The sequence below is a fragment of the Podarcis gaigeae genome (assembly GCF_964106915.1).
Source record: "Podarcis gaigeae genome assembly, chromosome: 11".
Taxonomy (NCBI): domain Eukaryota; kingdom Metazoa; phylum Chordata; class Lepidosauria; order Squamata; family Lacertidae; genus Podarcis; species Podarcis gaigeae.
In genome coordinates, this window is record NC_139687.1 from 20,083,090 (window position 1) to 20,108,869 (window position 25,780).

Consider the following 25,780-nt stretch of genomic DNA (forward strand, 5'->3'; position numbering starts at 1 on the left):
TCATAGCAAATCATCACAACTTTGTAAGGTTTGGCATTGGAAAAGCTTGTTTATGGGAGGGGAGGTTGTGGCCATCACCTGCCCCTTTCCTTTAAGGGTATTCCGTTAAAGGAATCCTGGGGTTGTGGTTCCTGTCCGAAGCCTGGCTAGAGGCTAAGGCCATGGCACGACCTCTCTAGTGACCCTGAGCAGAGCTCCAAGTTTATGTACATCAACAGGGCTCCCTCTACTGGTGGTTAACCCTTGTGAGACTACCTGCATGGTGGGCAGGAGCCAGATATAGTCGGTTTGGGTCCAATGCCTAAGCCAATACCATTCACATTCTGTAACCAATACATTTGTGGCCTTTATTAGCCCATTAACCTAAAATACTGGTGTCTACGTGTCTTATTCATCAAATGGGGGGTGGGGGTGGGGCCTTGACACGCAATACCTAGCTAGGAGGACCAATTGTCTGACTAGGTATAAGGCAGCTTCCTGTTGTCCCACAGCTGTAGAGCAATCGCCGAGAAAGCTTCTATCCATGCCATTGCAACTGTAGAGATACAGTTATCAACAGAATGTAGAGTCAATATATCAAATCTTTCACACAAGATAAAATTGAAAGCTGTGGCGAGATCTCATAGGATCAGTAGCAAATCAAGATCAACAGAATCCAAAGCTGCAGCAAGAGCATACAATAGGATCAGCTGGGTAAAATGTCATCTCTTGTTCTAAGGTTGAAAACATAAACCAAAGCCATCATAGTCTCAGCACCAAATCCAGGTCAAAAGCCAAAATTATCTTCAGGAGTATCTAAAGCTGCACAAGCTGTGTGTGTGTGTGTGGGAGAGAGAGAGAGAGACAGACAGACAGACAGACAGACAGACAGACAAAGAGAAAGAGAAAGAGAGACAGAGAAATGGAGTGTTGCCTGTCTAAGGTTGCAAACATAAACACATTTATTGGACGTTATCCCTACTGAACACAGTGAGGTATTATTCTGAGTAAACAGGCAGAATATCAAGTAGCAAGTCAATTTTTCTTTCCCAATCATATGTTTAGTTACAGCAGATTTAAGGCTGCTTGATCTGCTCTCTCCCTTGCCCTCCATGAGGCATTGGGAAATCCAGCCAATACATGATCCAGCATATCTCAGCTGATTTTCATGAATCAGAATGGACCTAGGTCCAGGTTGTAATGATCAGTTTTGCTTCAATACAGTGGGCAACACAGATCATTGTAAATTCTTGAAATGGAATTCATTTTTTTTTAATTGTATCTCTTCCACCCATAAACATAGAAATATGGGATTTTCAGTTTAGGCAGAAGGTTGAGCAAAGTGGTGACTTGATAGAGGTTCACTTTGCCCCCTCAAAAAATAAATATTGTGGAATCCCCATTTTCGCTTCACAATAACCTTGGGTATTAGGCTAAAATATGCTAAATAGACCAATGTCAACCAGTAGGATACATGGCTATGTTGGGATTTCAACTGGTTTATTTATCCCTGGTTTAAGTCCACCTACCTTTATATTATAGCACACTGGCTCTAAATGAACAATCAGTTCCTTTCCTGTCCTTCCTACATAGTTAAGAAATAGGACAGTTTTGGATTATACAATGTATTCTCATGGCCCTTTTTTCATATAGTAACCATTGATGTAAAAACATGTGTTTGTTTTACGGTGACAGGGTAATGGCCTTGTCAGTCGATAAATGAATGAACATTCAGAGTGAGTTGCTGTATTCAACTTATGCTTCTGAGGACCAAACACCACACAGAATGTCACAAACATGCTTGTGGTTGATAGAAACCAAACTCAATGAACAAAGTAACCATATGCCTACCTACTCAGAAGCCTTACTGAGTTCAGTGGGGCTTACCCCATGCAAGCTGGTATAGGATTGCAGGATTTGAGTAGTAGCCTCAGTCATTTGGAGAGCCTAACACAAGGTCCTGCCAAATAATAGCCCTTTAACTCCCTTTGTGTGTGTACATGAAATCATGGTGTCTTAAAACTGCTCTGCTTTGGCTAGATCACGACCAATATTATTAGAGTGGAATGGAAGTTTATTTTAAATGGTACCCACATAATAATCTTTCCTTGTGTCATTTCTTATTTTTAATTCATATACCTGAAAGTCAGGGGGTGAGGCGTAAATTTCCAAGAATGATTTATAGAACAAGATAATTAGCTAGAGGTGACATACTTGAGTTTATTATGCCGGAGACCGGAGATTCTTTGTACCACACAGTGCAGGTGACTTTTCCAAGGTTGCGCTACCAGTGAGTGATTGCATAATGAGTGATATGAGCTGTCATCCATGCTTTCCATAATTTGCAAAGCCCTGGCGTTCACAGAGTTCTGAGAACACAAAGCAATGAATGAGATATTAAACCATCTAATCCTTTCCTCCCTAATCCCTTCCCCCATCCAGTGCTTGCTTGAAAACAATGGTAATGAAGGGTAGGGATTTTGTGGTTTGATGCAGGCTCCCTGTGGTATTTCTTTGAAATGCTGAGACGCTGTAGCTTGCTCTCCCTTTCTTGTTTAGCCCAGTTTAGCAAAAAGAAAACAAAACAAAAAAACCCTTCTTGCTCATCATAACCACAAGACTCCAAGGAGAAACACGAAGCGGTGTAGCTTTAAAGGTCTCATTAATTTCCTTTGTACTCCAAACCTGGAACATTAGAAATTGTGATAGCGCAGATTCTATTCCAAAGTCAAAAATTCACTCCAATTATCCCGCTATTTACATCAAAGAGAGCCTGAAAGGGATGCACACGAGAATTACATTCTTGTGCTGAAAAATTAATACATCGTTGACACTGACCCATTTTCCTGGCTTATGAATTTTTCAAGCTTTTCTGACTTGTAAGACAGATCCATGCTTAAACTTGTTTTGGGATATTGTCCCTTGAAAGATTAAAGAGCAAGGCCTGTTGTTCCTTTGGAGGACAGATAATGCATAAAATAAAATATATTTTTAAAATGGTCTTCGCAATGCCAATGTCTAGACTATTTAAATCTCAAGCACTTGTTTCAACAAGGAGGCAAATTGAGTACAAATGCACATATGAGTTGAGTTACACAAAATAGCATTTACATCATGATAGCATTCTATAAGACAAAGGCTGAATCTACACTTAGAGATCTGTAACATCTCAGTCACTCTGAATCAGGCTTCCTCAACCTCGGCCCTCCAGATGTTTTTGGCCTACAACTCCCATGATCCCTAGCTAGCAGGACCAGTGGTCGGGGATGATGGGAATTGTGGACTCAAAACATCTGGAGGGCTGAGGCTGAGGAAGCCTGCTCTGAATCCTCATGACACAACACACTGCATTCCCATGAGTCCTACCTCATTATTCCAATATTCTCCTGACCCAATTTGTGAGGTTTTTCCCCACCTCTTGTGCCTAATGTAGGTAAGTGACACATGATTCTTATGATGGGAGTGGATGATATCTACAATTTCATAAGGACTTTCCTCAAACACACCCTTGACTCTGTTTTAGGAATGGGTAAATAGGCCAGTTTCAGTTTCTCTTTCTGATTTTTTCCAAAGTTAAAATTGGTTATCCACATTTCCATGTAGTGTTCTGGAAGCTTCTCTGTGTGAAAGAAATAAGCAAAAGCTGGCTTAAATTGGTTCGGTTATCTCTTTCAGTCAAGGTCATGCTAACTATGAAAGTAGGGCCAGAAGGAGCCTTGGCTTCACTTTCTCTTTCTCTCTCCGCCACCCTTTCTGGTGTGGTTTTCTGCACATAGTATGCTTAGTGTTAAGGTTTAGACTTATCAGTGGCGTAGCGTGGGTTGTCAGCACCTGGGGCAAGGCAAGTAATTTGACCCCCTAACCCATGGATTTGCGCCCCCTAACCCTAACTCCCAGATGTTGCGCTCGGTGCGGTTGGCCCCCCCTGCACCCCCCACGCTACGCCACTGAGTCTTATTATAAGTTATTGTAAGTTTAAGTTAAGTCTGCTGCAACTGGATTTCTTATGGACAGTGCCAACCCTGAATGTATTGGACACAACCATTATCTGGTCTATTTTTTGGGACTCCTGCAAAGTGTTTAAGTTTTACTCTGCCACTTTTTACTCCAAAATCTACTCTGGATCAATATTGAGTAAAATTTCAGTGACAGCCTGACAGTGCCATGACATCAGGACATCCCTCTCTAGGAATAGGTTGTTGTTTTTTTAAAAAAGTAAAGGACCCCTGGACAGTTAAGTCCAGTAAAAGGCGACTATGGGGTTGTGGCGCTTATATCACTTCAGGCCAAGGGAGCCAGCATTTGTCCACAGACAGCTTTCTGGGTCATGTGCTAGCATGACTAAACCATTCCTAGTGCAATGGGATCCCACAACAGAAGCCAGAGCGCACGGAACATTGTTTACCTTCCCACCACAGCAGTACCTACTTATCTACTTGCACCAGCGTTCTTTTGAACTTCTAGGTTGGCAGGGGCTGGGACAGAGCAACAGGAGCTCACCCCATCGTGGGGATTCGAACCGCCGACCTTCCGATCGGCAAGCCCAAGAGGTTCGGTGGTTTAGACCACAGCACCACCTGTGTAGGTGATGAAGCAGACAAAGCTGGTCGAAGGCACTCCTAGCTGCAGAGGACACTTGGGTGACATTTGGGAGTTTCCCTAAGCTACACACTTGTTTTTTCAGAGGGAGTGGAACCACTTCCAGATCAGGGAGTTTGCCTATCTCCTGGACATGGGTACTTCCCATCCACAACCTCCATCTTCCCTGGTTTCAAGCTTTCACAGCCTCTCTCAATTCACATCCTAATTTACATACCATATCAGTGATCCCATCCAATGAAAAGGAAGGATGTTTCCAAAGTCCACAGTCTTCAGAAGAGATTTCAAAATTTAATTCAGGATTCCTTTTAAAACACTATTCATTCATTATTCCCACATGCCTTTGTTGTTGCCCTTATTGGTTATAAACTGCATTTGGGAGTCCTTTTAAGGGCTGAAAGGCGGTGTACAGGTATTTTCAATGAATAAAGGAAAAAGAAATCATTATATATGATTTGTGCCAATCTCTAGATGAGCCAAAAAAGCAAGTGTTGTGTTTTGCTAAGCAGATTCTATGTTAGGAACATTTAATATTTGTCCGTAAGATTTCATCACAGCCACTTTTGGAGAGGTGTTTTTGATATATTAAAATTGATTAGATTGTTTTGACAGCTTTACTTCTGCTCGGAGATTCTTACTGTTGCTTTTCTGCAGTAATCAATCTCTAGTCTGAAAGATTGTGGGTTGGGAAGGAGGGGGCGAGAGCTTTGCAAGATGCCAAAAATCATATGAAGCAAAATGAAACACAGTGTGGTTGTCTACTTAGTTCTCCAACTACTCCCCCCCACACACACCCCAAGAAAGAAAACAGCCAGCTCAGCCACAAAATCAATGGCTTTGGATATATGACCTCTGGCTGGCTGAGAAGACTAAAACCAAATGTGGGATTAGGAAGGACAAGACATGGAAATTGTCAAATGTAGAAGATCCTCTTTTTCAAGAGTCAGCAGGATGACTTGAAAAATTAACTAAAAATAAGTTATGTATAGCATCACCATGCACATACCTAAATAAATGGAAAGCATATGTTACAATCTATACAACCTCCTGCAGTTCTGGTTATAAAGGGAGGGAGAAAAGTGCTGAGTATATAAAAATGGTGGAGAATTTGTTACATTTGTCTCCCCCACTGACCAACAAATGAATTTTATATGAAACATACATTGAAGTTTCACTGTCCCATATGTGACCCCTCCTTGTACAGGAAATAATCAGTTTGGAGCTCATAATGTATGGAATATTGAGCATTTTCCATAACAAGGCATGGTGATGGAAGAATCAAGTTGATAAGTGTGTCCTGAGCTATAAATTTGCTATGGCCATTTCATTCATATATATATATATATATATATATATATATATATATATATATGCAATGGAAAAGATTGCTGGTTGCTGGAACATACACCAACTTTCAATTCCCAATTCCCTGATTTTATTAAATGCGTTGCTTACATTCTGAAAATTCGAGAAAATATTTGCTTCTCTAGGTTGGCCTAGATGACCCTAATAGTCCCTTCCAACTCTACAGGTCTGTGATTCTACTCAGTTTTCTTGTAGCTAAAGAGACTGTATGCAGTGTCTAGGCAATATGAATCAACAGTGAAGACCTAGCAGGAGCATTGCTAAGTATGTCTTTATCAGTTCATTCAGATGGCCGCATAAACAGTGTAATATTGTGGAACTCGTTAGAAAAAATACCCCATAGCAAATGAGATAAGGGGTTTGTCCATACTGGAACAAAATGTGGGTATGCATTTGCCTGTCTCTTCATTAACACTGGGGACCCTTCCTCCTTCAAATTTGGTGGGTTTTAAAAAATGGATAGGATGGGTGGGGGAGAACCCTGTATTTAAAGAGGGAAAGATAATACCAATGGGGAATATTAATGGGGAAACGGGCAGTTGCAGATCCACGTTTTGCTCTGTTATGAACAACCCAAATTTTCCATCCACCCACCCACTCACTTAGTTCTTTGGGTTAGAAAAATATCATCCCTCGGAGAAAATATTCATGCAAGTGCATGAAGATTCACACAACTGAGTGTTGCATATAGTTTGGCCACAATGCACACAGTTTTAAAGACAGAATTCAAAGCTTGCGGCTCCACCTTAAACACTGAAGATTTCCAACACAGAAAGTATTTCTGTGTAGTTAAAGAATAAGACTAATATATAGAACATTGTGTGAAAACACTGTTGGCTCCATATTTTTAATTTTTTTTGGAGGCAGGGAGAGGGATCCTTGGAAAAGATGCCCTATGTGGTCCCCACATCTTGTCCACCATTTCTCTTCCTCTCTGGCCCAATTCTTAAGAAGAAAAGGTCAGCTAGGTCAGGAGGAAGATCAACTGCTGGTCCTCCTCCTTGCTCACATATTTACTTCCAAGTGTCAATAGTGGGAAGGGCAGCAGTGCCAGTGGTGGTGGATGTTTCATTTGGACAAATGGATCACTGCCTTATGAACCCCAATCTGCTCTCAGTCAGCCCCCACCAGCCTGTCAGCTTCCTCCTCATGGGCCTCAATGTTGCCTAGGTAGAACTCAGCAGGCAGTTAGAGGATAGGGACACAACTTGAATTAGTTGGCTCTGCCATTCATTAGCTCTCGCCCTACCTACTATTGGTCTCTCTGCCTTCTGCCCTACCAGTCCCAATGAGCAATGATCACTACTGACTCTGCTAATCAGCTGTGGGTACCATGCTGATATATGGGGCCTGGTAGATGCCTGATGGCACCAACTCCCAACAACCTCTACATGAGAATCGTAGAGAGTTACTCTTGTGTAGACATCGTCTACATGTACTGAAAAGCCAGGGCCTTTTGTAGGCGCACTTGCAATGAAACGGAGATTTCACAGTGTCATACATGAGAACTTACACATGGCTTTGTGTGGGAAATATTTCATGTCCGATGTAGGTTTTGGATAGTCATTGGAGGGTTATATTCAGGGTTAGGCAAGGACCGCAAGCTGAGGGGATTATAGGAAACTGACAGATTTTCTGACAGAGGGCAACCTTCCAAACTGATTTATCGAAGAAATAAATTAGTTGACTGCACTGTGCTTTATTAAGTGGAACATTTTTCAGCTTTTGACATTTTGAAATTGGTATCAGCCACAAATGTTTTCCTAGCAAAGAGGACATGAAAGTTGCTCCGGTTAAGTTAAGGGTCCATGTTTTATTTTCTATTTCCATGCAGCAGACACTTTCAAACAGCACCAAGCCAAAATGAGGTGTGTGAGAGTGAGTGAGTGAGTGTGTGTGTGTGTGTGTGTGTGTGTGTGTGTGTGTGAGAGAGAGAGAGAGAGAGAGAGAGAGAGAGAGAGAGAGTATGTGTGTGTAAACACACAGTGTGTGGGTATGTTATGTGAATATTTTCACCATCTTTATGTATGTTGATTTTGTACAGCCATTCATACTTCCCCCTGACTGGATGTGAAAGGGATGTTGAAAACCAATCCCATTTCAGAATACTGAAAAGGTCAAGGTAGTATACTTGATAAATATATGAGACATTATAACATTTTTGGTATCTAATTTTCATGTCTTGCACAGCATTAATCTTATCGAAAAGATGAACCATACTAATGAGAACTGGAAATAGTATAAATCTGGCACATTCCCTTGCATAATTTTTAGACTGTAGAGGTGCGAAACTCACCTTAGCTGGCATATATTGTTTCTGTGTTAACAAAAGTGTAAGATTGACGCTAAATTGAAAGCATATTTCTTCATCCAAATGAAGGCTAATTTTACCACTGCAAAGGCTTGTAAGCTATTTTCATTTCTGTATACGGCAAATCAACTGTTCAGAGGATTTTGCGATGCTCAAGTTCAGTCCTTTGTAAGAAATGTAATTTTAGTAAAAGGAACAACTCCCTTGTTCAACACACTGAATACAAAAGTCTTTTGAGGTCCATAGGTTCTGAGGAACACTATGTTTCTTTGGGAATGTGGGAAATGCCATATTGCAGACGCCACCATCCCAAGTTGCATGCACAAAAATTCAAAATCTCAAAATCACAGAGAACTTTTGCCCGAGCTTGTAATGTTGGATCCACAATTTGGCTTGCTGGTTATGATTTCAGACTGCAAAGTTCACCTAGTTGTGTGGAACAGCTAGAAAGGATATCAGCTGGCACACACTTTCAAAATCAGGCTGCAGTTGTCCCTGGGAGGACAGGACATGATGGAGTACTGCCTCTCTTCTGAACTTTGAAGATGGATGGCTGCTGCCACAAGTAAATCAAGGGGTTGAATTGTGCACCATTCCATCCCATTCTTCCGCAGTCTATTCCCATCCACAAGGTGTTCAGCAACAGCACCTAGAACTTGTTAATGAGAGGAAAAAGTTAAAAGGCAGCCCTGGGACACCTCATAAAATATGAGTGTTTTTTAAAAAACAACAACAAAACAAATAAATTTTCATGCAAGGATTTTTTTTAAGTCCGCACATAGGAAGCTTCCTTATACTGAACCAGACCATTGGTTCACTTAGTATTATCTACAATGACTAGAAGTGGTTTTCCCAGGTTTCAGAAAACAAGCCATTCTCAATCCTACCTGGAGGTGTTTAGGATTTTTGCACCCAGAGCAGAGACTTTACCACTGAGCTAAGGCCCTTTCCCAATGGCAAGGTTGTGTGTCCCAGTTGTGTGTCAAGCCTCCCCCTCCTGTTTTTGGTGAATGCTGTATGAATATCCTCATCAGAAGATTTTATGGTGCACTTTGGGCAAAAGTTGAACATCTTGCATAGCAATAGAGATGGCCACTGTTGCATCAGGAACGGAACAGATGATGTGACTCAGTGATGGAACAAAATCTTATAACTTTTGCCCTTATGTGATCTTATACACTCTGGTAGCAAACTACTGGGGGCATTGGTTACAAATGTCAGATGATATGCCAGAGTTAGAGGAAGCTGTGAATCTTTTGGAACATATTTGTCTCAACGTTATTGAAAGGGCTTTATTTTTTTCCTTCGTTAATAAGCTTTGTGCTGCTTTTGTATTAAAAATAAGCTGCTTCTTGTGAATGAAAAGTGATGATACTTACATTTCTTTTGATCTTGACAAAGGCCACAATCCTTTTGAATGCTTTATAGTTTATTTGGCTTCTTTTTCTCTCTTTCTCTCTCTCAGGTCGTCCTGAGTAGTGGATATATCACATCTAATTCTCTTGAAACTTGGCCAAAGGTCAGTCTTGTGCAGGAGTGATACAGGATTAATGTGTCAGTAAATTGCTCATCACTGCTTGACATGAGAAATAGCTGGACTGACAGAATGCTGGCAGATGAGCCTTTAGCCAAGGAAGTTTCATCTGAAGGGGATTAAGACTAAGGCTAAGCCTTATGAGACTTTGACTATGCCACATTGAAAGAGAGAGTCCTGCCCTTTGTCTTTATATGTAGACAGCTTTCCCCTAAATTGTTCCGTGTTTCAATGCATTCAAGCCCTTGCAACTGGAGAAAGTTTAGCCCAAGTTTTCTCTGTGACACTTTTTAGCATCTGTGCCAATTATCTCCCCTTAAGAGATTTTTGGGGTTGGGTGGGTGGGAGGTTCTGAATGCCTGCTGTCAATAAATCCACCATTGTTGCCACAGGAGGGCACTGGCAGTAAATACAAACATGAGGGTAGCAATAGGTGACTTTATTTCCCCATTATAATATGATTTTACCCCATGGTTGTAAGGAGCCAGCTATCTCAAATCACACAACAGGCTGAGGAAGGTGAGCAGCATGGGAGCAAATTTGTAATGGAGAAAGGGTGCAATATTGTTTTGTATTAATTTTAGAACAGTTGGCCAAATAGTAGAGGGGCGGTACTTTAAAAAGCCATTAAAAGTGTATGGGAGTTTTCTGCAGTGGCTCCCACTCTGTAGAATGCTCTCCCCAGGGAGTTTCACCTGGTGCCTTCAATATACATCTTTAGGCGCTAATGTTCCTCTTCAACTGGACCTTTGGCTGATTAACACCCAACACCCTTTTAAATGTGTTGTGGGAAGGGAAATTCTTAGTTTTGTTTTTATTTGAATTATGTATTATTATTATTTTTGTTAAATCCTATTTTTATATTGTGAACTGACCTGAGATCTAAGGAAGAAATGCAGTATACAAATTTAATAAAGAAGAAGAAGAATTCACAGTTAGGGGTAGGGGAGAAATTCACTTCCGGTCTCATCTGGAGCCAGACCTACCAAATTTGTACCTTCCAAAGCAAGATGGGAACTGAAGCACAGCCATCCTTCAATATTCGTGCTTAACTGAATTTTGCTACGCAGTTTGCCAGCCAAGCAATGTTTACAAAAACACATATACTAGGATAAAGTGTGCCCCAAAAATGGATATATTGGTGAAAATAATAAACCAAAATGGATCATATTAGGTTAATATTCTGGTAACCAAAGGAAAAGGCCCATATGTTGTGTGGAAAGTCCTGACTCCTACATAAAATTATTGTGAAATATAATAAAAATGACATGAAAGCAACCCTTAAGCAGATTTAGGCTGTGAATGCATAGGAAAATGTCCTAACCATTTTATTTGAGAGGAAAGTTTTCCTCACAATTAATTACTTATAAATGTTATCAGATCCCTAAAAGCATCAGCATTGTGAAATATGCTTCCTAATTTGGACATGCTTGCTGAACAAAGAGGCTACTAACAGGAAGAAATGCATTTGAAGTGTTCCAGGAGTGGCCATGTGTCCTGCTTTAAAGCCCTCTATTTCAAGGGCTGTCTGATTTAAAGAAACATAAGAAAGGAGTGCAGAGTTCCAGAAGCTGCCTGTCAACAATCCAAACTTTATTCACTATACCAGACTGATTCATTATTATACCTTCTCTCTTCAGGTGATTTTTTTTCTAGTCACTCAATATTTTTTCTAGTCCTGTAATGACATGCATAGACCTGCATCCCATTATGGGCTGACATAAAATGAAGACAAGTACATATTACTATAGAGGCCCTTTGCATGTTAAAGTGGACCTTATAGATAATTGTTGAAATAAAAAATTGTCCAGTAGCATCTTATAGACCAACTGAGTTTGTTCTGGTATAAGCTTTCGTGTGCATGCACACTTCAGATACACTTAAACAGAAGTCACCAGACCCTTATATGTAGTGGGAGGGTGGGGTGGGGTATTTCTCAGAAGGGTAGGAGGAGATGGGTGATTGGCTCAATGGGTATGGTAAACCTGTTGACTACTTATAGGCAGGTAGCCATGTTGGTCTGCCGTAGTAAAAAAATAATAATAAAAAATCCTTCCAGTAGCACCTTAGAGGCCAACTAAGTTTGTTATTGCTATGAGCTTTCATGTGCATGCAGATTCTGAAGAAGTGTGCATGCACACAAAAGCTCAAACCAATAACAAACTTAGTTGGTCTCTAAGGTGCTACTGGAAGGATTTTTTTAAAAAAAATTGTTTCTGTTGACTACTATTAATGACTATTAATGACTGCAATTAGTCCTACAGGAAAAAGCAAGGGATAGTATGCAGATGCTTATAGGTAATTGTCATGAATTTATTTATGGACAAAAGAGAGCACTGTTTTACACCATGCAAGATGTAATTATGGTACCCTAGACAAATACATGGATGATGGATGATGATTCAGTGGCTACCAACCATGATGGCTATGTTCTATCTCCACATTTGGGGACAATATGCCTCTAAATAACAGTTACTGAGAACCACAGGTGGGATGAGTGCTGTTGCACTAGGTTATGCTTGTGGGCTTCCTATGGCATCTGGTTGGCCACTGTAAGAACATGATGTTGGACTAGGTGGACTCAGTGGACTACTGTGTTTATTCAGGGTTTGGTCCATGTATTTTATATTCTGTTAAAAAGGGTGCATCTGGTTGATCAGATGAATCTTCAAATCAATATAAAGATCCTTTTGTCTCTGATGGAGTATTTTGGAAGTAAAGGTAAAGGGACCCCTGACCATTAGGTCCAGTCGTGGCCGACTCTGGGGTTGCGGCGCTCATCTCGCTTTACTGGCTGAGGGAGCTGGCATACAGCTTCCGGGTCATGTGGCCAGCATGACTAAGCCGCTTCTGGCGAACCAGAGCAGGGCACGGAAACGGCATTTACCTTCCCGCCGGAGCGGTACCTATTTATCTACTTGCACTTTGACGTGCTTTTGAACTGCTAGGTTGGCAGCAGCAGGGACTGAGCAACGGGAACTCACCCCGTCGCGGGGATTCAAACCGCCGATCTTCTGATTGGCAAGTCCTAGGCTCTGTGGTTTAACCCACAGCGCCACCCGCGTCCCTATTTTGGAAGTAGTAGAGGAAATAAGTGTTTTGAAAAATAGATAGGAATAGGGGTTCAAAATAACTTGTCTGGCACTCATGAGCAGAAGGAAGTTTGAAGCCAAGGGTAAAAGAAGCCACACACACAAAAACCCACACGGTAAAAAATGATCAGGCAAGAAGCTTGAGAAAAGGAGGAAGAAACAAAGACTTAGATGGATTTTTAAACCACCAAGGAAGCAATGCTGGGTTGTTGAAAGCTTAAGTGATAAAAGCTGAATTGTTGCTGAATACATAAAGAAGCCACTAATGGAAATCAAAGAGAAAAAGGTAGGCTAGACTCTCAGGGTATTAATTTAAACCATATCAGCACTGGACATAATCCAGTCTTTGCTGAAGGTGCAGTCTATTTCCACAGGCCCCAAAAAGCAACACATCTTTTCCTCCAGAAGCTGGGTGGCATCAATGGTGGTTTCTGATGGTGATGCTCAGGGGCTCATATGTGGTTCTCTCCTCCCCATATAATCCTCACAACAAAGATATGAGGTAAGTTTGGCTGGGAAACAGTGTCTGGCCCAAGGGCACCCAGTGAGCCTTATGTACATGAAGTGCTATCACTGTGACATTTGCTCCAACTGTGTAGAGAGGAAAGTGGGACAATGTCTATTGTCTATTGGTTATGCATCTCTAACAGGCCGTACATTTGGAAGAAGATCTGCAGAGCCTGTATTTGCATGCAGCCTAACCCTGAAATGCAGAACCCTGCATGATCAGAGTTCCCTGTCTCTGGCAGAGCTGATATTTCTCTGAGGAGTTGCCACCACAGACTACCTGAATGAACCCCTGATCTCATTATACACAATCTTGCCTTATATTTCCCAAAGTACACACAGAAACACCCACCCACCTCAGTTACTTCTTGTCAAGTCAACTCCTTGTCCCAGTGGTTTTCAACGCTGGGGTGCCTTGAATGATGGTCAGGGGTGCCGCAGGTAACACTGGACTCTGTCCCTCTTTCCTTCCCTCCTCTGATGCCATCTTGCATCTCTGCCTCCCAAAGGCTTGCACAGCTGTTTGTTGCAGCAGCTCCAGCTACAAGCTCTGAAGGCAAATGGTGCCTCTGGGGCCGGCCAGGGGGTGCTGGTTGCCAGGAGCTGAGGTGGCCTTGGAGTAAGCAAGCAAGCAAGCAAGCAGGCAAGGGAGCCCAGCCAGGCAGTCTGCCAGCCCTTGCTGTTGGGAATGAATAGACAGTGTGAGGAGGCATCTCTTTTTGGGGTGGGGTGGGGGCAAGCTCCGAGGCCAGGGCACCGGCAGCAGCTGCCCGGAGGACTCCCAAGGAGAGGGGAGAGGAGGCTGAGGGTACACTCCACAAGGGAGGGTGATTGAAAAAGGGTGAGAGGCTGCCAGCTCTGCAGGCAAGGGGTGACATAACTGGGCTCCTGAGCCACACAGTGGTACCGTAGAAAGAATGTAGTTGGTCAAGGAAGCTGTGCATTCCGAAAGGTTGAAAACCTCTGCCTTATCCTGTTATCACAGTGGCCAACTAGGTGCATTTAGCTAAAACATTTCAGCTCCCCCCTCTCTTTCAGATACTTTTTCTCCCCCTCTTCTTTAATGCACACATACAGACATAATTTTATTTGTATGACACCTTTCCACAGTTCAAACCATGGTCAAGGTGGTTTTTATATCTGTTAAAAGCTACCCAGAGTGGCTGGGGCAACCCAAACAGATGGGTGAGGTATAAATAATAAAATTCTTAAGGTTATTATTAATAATATGACAACATGAAAAAATACATAACTTCAACACAACAAAAGTACCCCGTATTTTTCGCTCTATAACACGCACCCGACCATAACACGCACGTAGTTTTTAGAGGAGGAAAATCCGTAGGCATGCCACCTGTAGGCATTTCCTCCATAACACGCACAGACATTCCCCCTTACTTTCTAGGAGGAAAAAAGTGAGTGTTATGGTGCAAAAAATACGGTATTTAGCAACAATAAATAAAACTTTAAAAAACACACAACCAAACTGAACAATGTTCACATAAATCACACCAAGATCTAAAATAATGATTTAAAACAACAACAACAACAACGGCAAAAGGAGCAACAGCCCCCTGGCAGGGGTTGTTGCCCAAATAACACCCCAACCCAAGAGTCTGTTCAGCAGCCTCAGCTTATGTAGCTGGAGTCTGTCCGTCAGTCAGGGCCTTGTCCTCCTAGGCCTGATGGAAAAAGGCCTGCAAGATAGGGAGCAGGTCTTTCTGCACATATCTCTGTTCTCAGATCCCATCCTGCAGGTAAATAGTCCATTCAGAAGGGAAACTATTTTAACCATTAGCCCCTATTAGGGACATATCAACTGGGCATCCTTGGCTATTAGCAAGCCATCAGCTTAACAAAGCGGCCCTAACAATATGAACATAGAGACGAATGGCATAACTACAGGGGGAAAAAGTAGAATCAGGGATTCAGAGAGGCGATCAATATATGGAAAGGCAAGACAACTAGCAATGCTGATGAAAAGCAGCCATAAAGAGTAGGGTAGATAAAAGAGGGGTGCATAATAAGATAGCAGTAAATAGACAGATAAAAGGCAAAGTTCTGGCAGGTAGTAAGGAAACAGTCAATAGGGGAGGGGAGCACAATTAATATGGCACATAATAAAATGCAAATCAATGGGACAAAGCTCAGCTAATTCAGCAAGAGGCAAAGGGTCAGGTAATATTAATAATGAGAACAACTACTAAAGCAAAGCCCTAATTTTATATAGCTCACTGTAGATATATCAGAGAGATCACTTCATTTACTTGGTGACCTTGGGGGGGGGGGCAGTCACCATTTCCAAATCAAACTTACCTCACAGGTTTGTTGCAAGGATTATATGGGAAGAGAGAAAACCACTTGCTTTGTCCTTGACTCACGTTCAGTGCCATCATTCACAACATCAGTAAAGTAAAATAATCCCTTTTACCTGACTCCACTATTCTTTCCAACCACCAGCCCGAAATTTAGCTGCCACTTTGTTGTGTTTCAGATAGGTAGCCGTGTTGGTCTGCCATAGTCAAAACAAAAAAAATTCCTTCCAGTAGCACCTTAAAGACCAACTAAGTCAGTTCTTGGTATGAGCTTTCGTGTGCGTGCACACTTCTTCAGATACACTGAAGAAGTATCTGAAGAAGTGTGCATGCACACGAAAGCTCATACCAAGAACTGACTTAGTTGGTCTTTAAGGTGCTACTGGAAGGAATTTTTTTTGTTTTGACTTTGTTGTGTGTCAGTTATGTGTTCCCACATAACTAAACCACATGTCTAAACCACCTAGCCTTTTGGGCTTGATGACCATAAAGTCAGCAGTTCAGGTCTGCGCGATGGGCTGAGCTCCCATTGCTCTGTCCCAACTCCTGCCAACCTAGCAGTTCGAAAGCACGCCAGTGCAAGTAGATAAATAGGTACCACTGCGGTGGGAAGGTAAATGGCATTTCTATGTACTCGGGTACTTGGCACAGTATTCCATGCGCCAGAAGCGATTTAGTCATGCTGGCCACATAACATAGAAAGCTATCTGTGGCAAACGCTGGCTCCCTCGGCCTGAAAGTGGAGATAAGCGCTGCACCCCAAAGTCGAATTTGTCTGGACTTAACTGTCCAGGGGTCCTTTATCTTTACCTTATGTGTACCCATATAAACTGTTGTGATGGATTCAATTGATTCAACTGTACATCAGAAACCACCACTGGTGCCTGATGTCATCCAGACCTCAGGAAAGAATGGATTAAATGAAGAGGAGGTGCAGCAATAACTGTCAGGTGGCCTCCACCATTTCCTTTTCTTCCCTGAGTGAAATAGAGGTCAGCTCCTTCATGGCATCTTTTGGTGTTGCTTTCTCTGCTTGCCAAAGAAAAAAGTCAGTCCTGTTGAATCATGTTGGACTCTGGCTGGTTTCTATTTGAGATGCTGTCAGGTGCTGTTCTGTAAGCCTGCCTGGGGCAAGGGCACAGCATTCCTAAGAAGAAGAGTTTGGATTTGATATCCCGCTTTATCACTACGCGAAGGAGTCTCAAAGTGGCTAACATTCTCCTTTCCCTTCCTCCCCCACAACAAACACTCTGTGAGGTGAGTGGGGCTAAGAGACTTCAACGAAGTGTGACTGGCCCAAGGTCACCCAGCAGCTGCATGTGGAGGAGCGGGGACGCGAACCCGGTTCCCCAGATTACAAGTCTACAGCTCTTAACCACTACACCACACTGGCTCTCTCACTGGCAGAAGCAGCTGTCTCCATCATTGTTGCTGCCCCCCCCCCAATCTCTCTAATGTGCAAGATTCCAGGGATTCAAGGCACTTACTCAAGTTTTGCGTTTCCTTTAGGAAATGAGGCAGTGTAGTCTGTTGTGTCTTTATGCTATATGATTTATTTGCACCTATACACAACCTGAGCCTACAATGGAGGAGTTCACAGTTCACACCCCAAGAAGATCTTGCTTCTTCCATAGCCACAGCCTTGGATTCTCAAAGAAATCAGCCACAGCTGTTACTTTGCCTTTCCAGCATTCAGCTTTCTGCCTCCAGCCTCTAGCTTAGTCGGTTAGAGTGTGATGCTGATAAAGCCAAGGTTTGCAGGTTCAATCCCCATATGGGACAAGTGCATATTCCTGCATTGCAGGGGGTTGGACTACATGATCCTCAGGATCCCTTCCAACTATGATTCTTTGAAAAAACACATACTTTATTTAAAGCCTGTTTTCTGTCCTCACTAAGAGCTGGAGGAGAGCCCCACCCATTGGTCATCTGACAGAGGCCCTCTTTCCTTTGTTTTCTTAATCGCCCATTTCTCAGGCAATCAGCTAGTCTGATTTATATTTTTGCACTAATAATAATAATAATAATTTATTATTTATACCCCAGCCACTCTGGGCGACTTCCAACAGAACACTAAAATACAATAACCTTTTAAACATTAAAAGCTTCCCTAAACAGGGCTGCCTTCAGATTATAGGGATTAGAAGTCTGGCACCCACAAACTCCTAACAATATATTGTGTTCCAAGGTTCTGTGCTTTGTCTTTGCCCAGGGGGTGCAACTTCAGGCCTTTCTTTCTAGGTCTGGAGCATTAAACACCCCATAGTTCTGTACCCTGTATGTGTGTGTAAATTCTTGGGTAGGCTCTTTCAGTTATTTCATCCTGTAAACATTGTTGTGCAACGGGCCCCAGAAAGCCCTGCTGTTGCAAAACAAAACAACACAAACAAACAAACATTTGTTTCCTCCTTTACAGCAGGATACAATGGAGGTAGATTCTGTTATTAGTTGCTGAAGTTTTATCTGGGTACATCACACATATTTAATCCCAAAGCATCTCTGTGAGAAAGCTAACAATGCAATGCTATTGTTCCGGTTTCTTATTCATTGTGTTAGCGCCTACATCTTCATTCAGAGCTATTTTCCATGCTTATGAATTTTCTCACCCCAGGATTATATATCTTTAACATTTATCTCAAAATTGCCTTATAAAAATAATGACGTTGGAGAAAAAGGTGGAGAGAAGCCCACCGACGGGAAAGAGCTAAGCTGTGTGCTGTAAGCTGATTATGGGTAAGAGGACTGGAAGGTGAGACAGAATGTTTATTTCAGCATCTGGTATTAGGGAAATCTGAGTCATTCCATTGCTAGACTTTATTTCCATGTTTCTGATCACTGGTTCACACTCCCCCCCTTCCCGCTGGTATCTGCCTTCATGAAATGAACCACACCTCCTGATCCTTGAAAGGTAAAGCCAGTGCCTCTATCAGAAGAGCAGAAGTTTCATGTGATTTTTTTTTTTGGGGGGGGGGATGGCGGGAGTGGAATCCAGAAGAGATGGTGGAGGAGGAAGATGCAAGCCATGAGATAAAGGGAAGGGGAAGGAAATGGGGTGCAGGAAGGGATGTAAGGAACACAGAAGCAAAGATGTGCATGGAACAGGGCAGATTGGGAACAGTCCCAGTTGCAGTGGGATCAGGGGCTTATGGAAACCAGTTGGAGTGCAATTCATGAGACAGGAAACTGGGTTTCCATAGTTGTGGGTATGTGAAGTAGACATGGTCAAAATGGATGTGCAGGGGAGGTGACATGTGGCCATCACTTGCCCCTCCATGCGTAAGGGTATTCCGTTAAAGGAATTCGGGGGTGTGGATCTTGTCCAAAGCCCGGGGAGGGGCTAGGGCCATGCCACAACCCCAGCGGGAAACAAGGGGGGCTCCAGTTGATCCACATGGGCAGGGCTCCTGCTACTGGTGGTTTACCCTTATCAGACTCCCTGCAAGGCAGGCAGGAGTCAGATATAGTCTGCTGATGCCAATGCCTAAGCCAATACCGCTCACATTCTGTAACCAATAAAGTTATGGCCTAAATTTTGCCCATTAACATTGACCCAAATTCTGTGTCCTTGTGTCTTTATTCTCCTGGGGTGGCTTGGGGGTCTTGAAGCGCAATATATATATATATTGTGAAATTGATCAGTGTTTTAGTGCAAATTTCTCCTAATATATACGGCTTAATACATTTTTAATTTTTTTTACATGTTTGGGCAAGGGGTTTCAATGAATGTAATGCATTTTGAATGTTACTTTCAGCAATGTATTCATTTAAATGCACACTTTAGCCCAGTAACTCCTGGCTGGAGTACTGCACTGCAAAATTTGGCTTTCAGGTTGCATATTCTTTCAGGAATGGGCTCATCCACACTTCCATTAGTGTTGCAATTTGTAGGCACAGGTCCATGCTTTGGGTGCTGAAATGGAACAAACACTAAAATGCAGGAAAACTAATTGACATTTGTTCCGATTCAGCAGTGGGTTTTCTCAATGGGGCAAAACAACTCCCCCCCCAAAAAACCCCTGCTTCTACCTGGATTGTGCCTGGATCTACCTGGATCTGTGCCTTCAAACCACTGCACAAATGGAAGTTCAGATGAGCCCAGTGCAAATTAAGTAAATTAGCATTTAAATGTGAACTTAACCAAACATATTTCCCATTCCTAGTATGAAAGAAACTCACAACCCCCTAGATCTGCAGTGGCAGAAATGTTTGCCCAGTATGGAAGGGATGTGTTTCTTTTTAAAATTCTTTTAATGGATTCCTGCTAAGCCAGTCCTGCATCCAGACATGGGGTAGAAGAAATACAGATTTAGTGGGAGAGAAAACTCCTGGAGAAAATGAAACAGGAGTGATGGGGAAAGGGCCTGGAGGCCTCCCTTCACACCGGTTGATGTACCCAAGACATTTCACAGACTTTTCACTAGTCGTTTTGTAAAACTTACAGAGCAAGAAGGAAACGACATGAGAGGAACCCTAATATCCCAGGGCTAGCTTTGTCACTTATACTGATAGCTAGCGATGATGCTTCATTAACTAGTGCAAACGCTATAACATGATAAAGCTGCTGTCTGTATTACTGTTGCTATAGCTTAGAGAAGGTTGAATGGGCAACTATCATACTGTTTTTGTCGACTAAACCCAGGATATGTGGCTATGGAAAGCACTCTTCTTTCTTCCTCTCTTCGCCTCCCCTCCTTCCTAAATTGTCCAAAACCCCCTTGACAATCCCCTAAAAGTGCACATTCTTAATCTTGCATTTTCAATAATGGTTTTAGACTGTATTTATTGTAAGCCACCAAAAGAAGTTTATGTTGCTGGCGAAGTGTTTGACGGAAAGAAAAGCGCATACACCACCCATAGCCACATTGCAACGAATAAGGTAAGCCGGAATCTGAAGCCACCAAAATTAGGAATAAATTATTAAGCACTTTGAGAAAGAGGCTTTCAGGGAAAGGAAAAGTTCTGAAAAATTGGAGGCTGTGATTTGGTATAGCACTAGCTCTATCATTGCATTGTAGTTTAATGACAGCACAAACACACAAGCTACAATTTCTTAATTTAGTGAGAAGGTGCAAAATATTGAACTTCAGTAGCGGTTGGGTTCACTGCTGAGGTTCTGAGGCCCATCTTGAATCTTTAGAAAGCAAAAAGTGTGGTATTTTAAGATAATTCATTATTAGTATTATCTTTCTGTGTGTCATATTAACTATAGCAATGTTCTCCACATAAGACAAACAGGCACATTTTTTTAGGCAAAAGGATTTGTGCTATTGGCATGCATACCTATTTTTATAGTGCCTTGTACTATATTGCAACCATTTCGTGTATAGAACCTGTGAGCTAGCCAGAGATAACAGATGCTCCGGAGACCATTCTTAAAATGTTCCTCCCGCTGACATACAAATCACTCTTTTTATCTCTCTCTCTCTCTCTCTCTCTCTATATATATATATATATATATTCTGAATTTTGACCAAATCTGTCAAGGTTCCTCAAGAGTTAAGCTTCTTATGTAAGCTTGAAACTGCAATATTCTTTTGTTCACAACTTGGAGAATAGATGTAAATTTTAGACGATTAGCTACTTTTGACTGACACATTCCATTTGCTACATTTTGCACATCTTGCATTATTGTTTCCACACCTTTTTGTTGGCAGATCAGCCTACAAAAGACCAGCCAAGATATTTGGAGTCTATGAATTCTATTCACACAAGAGAGGTTACCATAGAAATGAAAGAGAGATCTCATTTACACATCTTGGCAGTGCATCTTCTGACAGCTGTGGTTGACACGTTTGGTAGCAACATTTCTGAAAGATTTATCTTCCAGAAAAAGGAAACTGAGCATACTGCTAGATAAAGAGGTAAATGATTTTATAATTCCTCATGTTTTCCTCATATGCCCCTCACATGCCCAGCCCCCTCCATTGGATGAAAGATGAAACTGAAGACCCCCTTTATATTGTTCTGTTCCCAAGATCTCAGATCCTCCCCATATGCTATACAAGCCTAATTGTTACTCCTAGTTTGAGATGAGCAACACAGACATCTTCAAGTAGTTTTTCTTCTTCTGGGGAGACTGTTCATGTATCCCAATGTCCGGGCTGCCATATTTTGTTAGAGAAATGCAATATTCCCCTTAGTTAGGGTATCTATTGTGATTGTAGGTTCTGGTTGAAATGTAAGTTGTAGGAGAAGACATAGCGATGAAGAATATCACCTCTTTATGATGAGATTGAAGATTCCTGTTACACCATTCCGTCTTCAACCCCAAAGTCTCCAATCCTTTGTACACTCTTACTCATATTTTGTTATGTATGGGTAGCATAGACATCACTGGATATAAGCTGGATATACACACACCATATGCCTACAAATACACATCCAAAGAAAAGCATAGCTCATCAGGGGTTTTGTTTTTTATAACAATCAGAAGTTGTAGCCACCAAGGCTGCCCTTGTATTTATTTACTTAGGTTCTTTCTATGACATCAGTATTTATCACAAGGTGGCTTGCAATACAGAGCAAATGTTAAAATCACAATTACAGTTGCATTGCCCAACTACATAAAGTAAAGGTAAAGGGACCCCTGACCATTAGGTCCAGTCGTGGCCGACTCTGGGGTTGCGGTGCTCATCTCACTTTATTGGTTGAGGGAGCCGGCGTACAGCTTCCGGGTCATGTGGCCAGCATGACTAAGCCGCTTCTGGCAAACCAGAGCAGCGCACGGAAACGCCGTTTACCTTCCCATTTACCTTCCCGCCAGAGTGGTACCTATTTATCTACTTGCACTTTGACGTGCTTTCGAACTGCTAGGTTGGCTGGAGCTGGGACCGAGCAACGGGAGCTCACCCCATCATGGGGATTCGAACCGCCAACCTTCTGATCAGCAAGTCCTAGGCTCTGTGGTTTAACCCACAGCGCCACCCGCATCCCAACCACATAGTGGCCACTTAAATAAGAATAAGAATAACCTTGCTCTTTGAATGCCATCTTTTCACCTACTGTGGTTCTAGAATGCATATCTTGTTCTCCCAACACCCCAAATAGCACACCCTCCAATATTTCTCCATTGAAAATAGGGAAATCCTATTTCATACCCTCCAACATTTCTCTGATAACAATAGAGGTCTCCACTCCAACATTTTTCAGGTGAAGATAGGGGTGGCCTAAGGAAAAGCGGGACATTCTGGGATTAAATCAGAAACTGGGATGGCTTCTGTAAATCTGGGAATGTCCTCGGAAAATAGGTACAATTGTAGGGTCAGAAAGAACTTCATGGCTTACCCTTGCAGAAGGGCCACACCTCCTTCTAGAAAGTGGAGCTGCACTAATGCAAATAGTAGAATGCCAGATTTTTAATCATCTGCAAAGGCCCTAAGCAAGGGTCACATCAACAATTTCCTTCTTTTCCCCAAAGCAATAAAGCAGAATTTGGAGCCTTCCAGTACAGTATGTTGCCTCCCAATCCTTTCAAAGATGTTACTGGGCACGAAACAGCACGGTGGGGAGCATGTGCAGATTAGTTCCGTAAATGAAAAGCTTGTATTTACTTAATGTAAATATTGCACGGGAAGTGACACATTTGCTTTGTCACATTGTCAGTATGAGTTCCAGTTTTGCACACAGCAATTAGAATCAAACTCAAAACCTTTCAGATTCACTCAGCATTGTTGTTTGAGTGATGTCTCTAGCCAAGTCTGGGTTCCAGAGTTCAAGGAAGAATGCAGAATTCAATGTTGCTTTATGAATGGTGGAAGAATAACCCATTCAGCAACTGAGGCCAGTTTTGAAAACCACATGAAGGGTGACTGTGCAGGCAGAAATAAACAGTACCTTCTTAGTGCAAACCAACCATTTCTTTCAGAAAATGCTTAAACGTTAGCCCCATGTGACTTAAGGATTTTAATTGAAGCTTGCCGCCACCACTGATTTTTTTTGTTTATTTCTCATTTAACATACATACATCCTTTTATTTGCAGGCCACCTTCTCATAGTTCAAACCATGCTCAAGGAGGCTTACAACATGAAAACATTACATAATTACAAATATAACAAAAGCAGCCATAAACAATAAATAAAACACATTCCAAAGTACACAACCAAACTGAACAATTGCCACATAAATCATAGTAAGATCTAAAAATAAAGTTACAAAAATTAATATCAATTAGAGCAACAAACCCTCCCAAATTAAAAAAAAAAACCCAAACAAGACCCAAGAGTCTGTTCAGCAGTCTCAGCTTTTGTAGCTGGAATCAGTTATAGGACCTACAACCAAGATGGACAGGCAAACCTGTATTGTAGTCATTTTCTTATAAGTAACTACATTATATATTAAATGGATGAACTTGAGGGTGGAAGATTATTATTGGATTCAACTATAGAGAAGTGGCAATGGTAAAAGAGCCAGTCACAACATTTAGGGTGGAGTGGTGCCATGTTTATGTGGAGAAGAGAGCAGAGTAACTGTTCTGCAATCAAAAAAGTTGCAGATTGAGGACCTGGCATCTCAAGATAGGGCTGGAACTCCTGCAGGTTCTGCTAGTCAGTGTAGACAATACCAAGGTAGTTGGGCCAATTAGCATAAGGCAACTGCCTCTGTGGATTCTGGTAACACACATACACATGTGGTTCCCAGACAGCCTGTCCTTGGGCTCCAGAGGCAAGTGAATGTACCAAGTGTTCAAAACAGCAACAATTGTTCCAGTTGTAACATAGTCTAGCGTGTGGTTGACACAGAGACAGTCAAACTGTGAGAGAGATATGGCGAGAGAGAATGTGGCTTTCTTAAAGGTTACATGAATATATAACACCCACGTTCTTGATCTGGAACCCAACTCATCAGCCTGGGGCATGATAGGACCTATGCTGGCCAAAGTGGAGGGCAAGGTGGCACCCTCCCCATTCCAAATAAGCACATCTGGCAGATGAATCTTACTCCAACACTGGCAACTGAAGAGCTCCATTTACCACGCCCAAGTGAGACATGCTAATTTAGGTGGCAAAGGGCAGAGATTGTGTGGCACTCAAAGGTATATCCTCCCAACAGATGGGTATGGCCAGGGGGCTCATGAGGAATGGCTAGAGAGCTGCCCTGTCATCTTCCCAGGATCTGCCACCTGAGATGACCATCTCCCTTTGTCCTCTTCCACCTGATATATTATCACTTAATCACGGGGAACAGTGACTTCATTGCTCAGCTGGAGTCCCTAACAGGGCCAGCAATTTATTACCTATATGTCATACTTCTGTAGTTGAATAACCACTCATTCCAATGTTGCTGGGCTCTTATGGGGTTTGTAAAGGTGGTTCCCAGTGGCTCGTGATCTGTCAGAATCTTTGCAGGCATGTCAAACAAACATAGTGATGGAACTTGTGAATGCCCTGTGTGAGTGCAACAACCGGTCCTAAAAGTTATGCAGAGTTAGCCTGGGCTAAAGTCCAGGGTATGGTATTTAATTTCTCTGATCAGATGCCACAATGCTCTCTGTACTCCACATATCACAGCCCTAATCATTGGAGTAGAGGTATGCTGAATCTTATAGGAAGGAAATATGTAGTTTGATTTCTGCTGAAATCCAACAAACCTTACGTGTGGTTCAGTGCAAGCTATAAACCACTGCACTTCATCGACAAACACAAGCATAACAAATGGGTGACAAGGGAATTTCACAACACTCAACAATGAAGTGGTTCGGGTCAGCAAATTCCCCTTTTCTCTAGTTCAATCCATAAACTCATATTCCACTACCATCCCTCATACACAGTTGACACATTAGGAATGTGCCATTCTGCCCTTCAGCCTGTCAATTTCCAATATGCTGTAGTAAGGAAAGGAAAAGACTGTCTCCTCTGGCTTCTCATTGAGATATATTGTTCTGTGTTCCCAGAAACTAACTATCTGGGTGGTATCTCATGCAGACTTGAAGAATAGTCATTCCTTTTCAGGAATGCATGAAAGAGTGATAAAGGGGCAACAGTGACTTTTCTTGAGTCCATTCATTCAGGTCATGTCCTCTAGACCAGCAGAGAGAGTGTTTGCCCCATCTCCTACATGACTGAACTTTCAGATGCTGGA

The 25,780-nt window shown here is 42.2% G+C and overlaps 1 long non-coding RNA gene across 1 annotated transcript in view; it reads left to right on the forward strand.

Moving 5' to 3' along the window:
- Positions 1-3,333: 3,333 nt before the first annotated feature.
- Positions 3,334-25,780, forward strand: part of LOC310827007 — a 31,531-nt gene continuing 9,084 nt past the window's right edge. The window contains exons 1-3 of the long non-coding RNA XR_014556127.1: positions 3,334-3,412; positions 9,720-9,773; positions 21,357-21,563. This is a non-coding gene — a long non-coding RNA (uncharacterized lncRNA). The remainder of the gene's footprint in view (positions 3,413-9,719; positions 9,774-21,356; positions 21,564-25,780) is intronic.